Source organism: Coregonus lavaretus (genome assembly GCF_964263955.1).
Source record: "Coregonus lavaretus genome assembly, chromosome: 35".
Taxonomy (NCBI): domain Eukaryota; kingdom Metazoa; phylum Chordata; class Actinopteri; order Salmoniformes; family Salmonidae; genus Coregonus; species Coregonus lavaretus.
The window spans coordinates 2,717,028-2,719,758 of NC_140022.1; the positions used below are offsets into that span (position 1 = coordinate 2,717,028).

A 2,731-nucleotide genomic window follows, 5' to 3' on the forward strand; every position below is an offset into this window, starting at 1 on the left:
GTCCACATACTTTTGGTCGTGTAGTGTAGGACCACCTCATCATACCACAAATGGGGAAACTTTTCATAAACCTGAAAACGTAATAATCGTCACTAAAAGGAATTGAATATATATATATATATCCCAAAGGTCTCAGTTTAACTCAGTATAACTGACCATCAATGACATTCTGAGTGTCAATTAGTGGCAAGGGGTGTCAGACTTCCCAGTATCAATGAGAGGACAGTAGAGGTGACAAAACGATATCATCATACAGCTTGACTGTATGCCTACCACACACAGCTCAATAATACCATAGGAAAGCCACAGCAGGGTTATAGTAATAGAGAGATCTGACAGATATTGAACAACTCACACTCTGGTTAATAACAATCAATGACTGACTGAGGAAAAATAGGGCCCATATTTTCATCATTATCATGTTATGATAAGTTTAGCTTAATTCGCTCATGCCCTCATGATTGTTGTTGAAATCATATAAATTAAAAAACATAACAGTAGTATAACTGAGATGTGCAACCCCCCCCCCCCCCCCCCACCCTGGGTATGAGTAAGCTACAATAGTGTATCTCTGTAATGTCAATTGAAAAATATTGATGTTGTTGATTGATTCATAATGCCAGTGTGAAATGTATATTTGCTATTCAGTGGAAACAAAATGGAAGGTAAAAGTTAGAGCCATTTGTTTCAACAACAATAACTGGAAAACAGGGATGAGAACATTAATAACATATATTATTCATCTATAGGTAGGAGGATGGGAAGGAAATTAAGATGGAAAAAAGTTACTTTTGACACATTTTCTTAACCCGCTAATCCCTTATTTTAGTCCCCTAGTCTTTTTCTACAACGGGATGTTTCTTTTCCTTCATCGAGCTCTCATACACAACTAAAAAAGTGTTTTTTTGCGAGGATGACAAAAACTGAAAGTCTTGAATGTGAGGATGACATTTCAAATATTTACCTCCGCTAATCCCTTATTTTAGTCCCCTAGTCTTTTTCTACAACGGGATATCTCTTTTCCTTCATCGAGCTCTCATACACAACTAAAAAAGTGTTTTTTTGCGAGGATGACAAAAACTGAAAGTCTTGAATGTGAGGATGACATTTCAAATATTTACCTCAATGTTCACTCAAAGATAACCACAACTGCTCTTCTATTTACCAGCAACACTTCTCTTACTGTGTGTTGAGACTGAACCAACCACAATACGCTGTAGTTTAACCTTATACAAAGTGTTGTGTTTTTTCCTGGGTCTAACTTACCATGGGCATCCCGGGGGAAGAGAAGCACAACCAGGATAGTGAGAGGTAGGCTGGTCCAGGACCAGCAGTCATGGGGCCCCATGGTGACTTGTAGCACACAGGCCTTCTATAATCAACAGGTTACAGCAGAGGTGGTTTAGGAAGACAGCCACAGCAACGGTAGATGATCATCTCTCTGTGTGTTTGTGTGTCTGAGAGAGAGAGTGAAATACACTGTCTGTCCTCTCTCTCTCTCCCGCACTCTCTCTCAATTTTAAATGTCTCTCACATTAGTCTTAACACACCTCAGCATCATAGTGTCTCCGTCACTGCATAAGTGTTTGTGGTAACATTTCTTCCGTTTTACTTCCTTTACCTACTCTCTCTTTCGCTCTCTCCCCATGTGCTTCATCCGCTCTCATCTACGAAAATTGACTGTGGTGATCACTATAGATTAGATTAGATGTATTAGTCACATGCACAGGGTCTCAGATGTAATAGCAGGGTACAGTGAAATTCTTCAGCTCCGAGCTCCAACAGTGCTGGTCGAAGAGAAGTAGATAAAACAATAATACAAATAATAATAATATATACATATTTACAACTGTAACAATTCTAAATGTCCATTGGGGGGTGGGGGCAGGGTTAACATCAGTTGGGGGGGACACAGGGGTAGCAGGTAGTTGACTAGTGGTCCTTGGGAACAGGCAGGATTTCTTCAGCCTCCTGAGGTTGAAGAGTCGCTGTCGTGCCGCCTTCACCACGGTGTCAGTGTGGTTTGACCATTTTCAGTACCTTGGAGATGTGTACGCCGACGAACTTGACGTTTTTGACTGTCTCAACAGTGGCCCTGTTGCTATAAATCAGCTATGATCATAAATAGATAGATGCAGGATTCGAGACTGGCTGTAAATTAAACATGACCTTGGTTGTTCAGAGATGGTCAGATATATTCTATCTGCGTCACAAAATGGAGAAGTTGTCACTTTCATGTTCCAGCTGGGGCAAGAACAGAGTACAAATGTACATTACAGTAGGCTAAAGTTATACACATTACAGTAGGCAAAAATTATGCACATTACAGTAAGCTTAAGTCATAGAATATCTGTCAGATCTCTCTGTGTGAACATACACAGATTCTCTAATATAACCCTGCTGTGGCTTTTCTGTGTGGTTGGAGGGTAATATTGAGTCACATGCCAACATTGTGTGGTGGAGTTGTTTTGTCACCTCTACTGTCCTCTCATTGAATGATACTAGGAAGTCTGAAACCCCTTGCCACTAATTTGCATTATGAATGGACATTAGATAATAAAGTAATCTTCTACTTCTTCTTAAAACTTGAAACTTCTTCTTCTTCTTCTTCTTCTTCATTCAGCATAGCATACTTAAGCAATAAGGCCCAAGGGGGTGTGGTATATGACCAATATACCACGGCTAAGGGCTGCTCTTATGTGCTAGGACACAGCCCTTAGCCGTTGTATAT

At 40.2% G+C, this 2,731-nt stretch overlaps 1 long non-coding RNA gene across 1 annotated transcript; it reads right to left on the reverse strand.

Annotated features, from left to right (window-relative positions):
* Positions 1–1,266: 1,266 nt before the first annotated feature.
* Positions 1,267–2,605, reverse strand: LOC311109745. Its single transcript, XR_014610626.1, has 2 exons — positions 1,622–2,605; positions 1,267–1,372 (listed from the first exon to the last, which is right to left on the reverse strand). It is a non-coding gene; the product is annotated as an uncharacterized lncRNA (long non-coding RNA).
* Between the last annotated feature and the right edge of the window lie 126 nt (positions 2,606–2,731).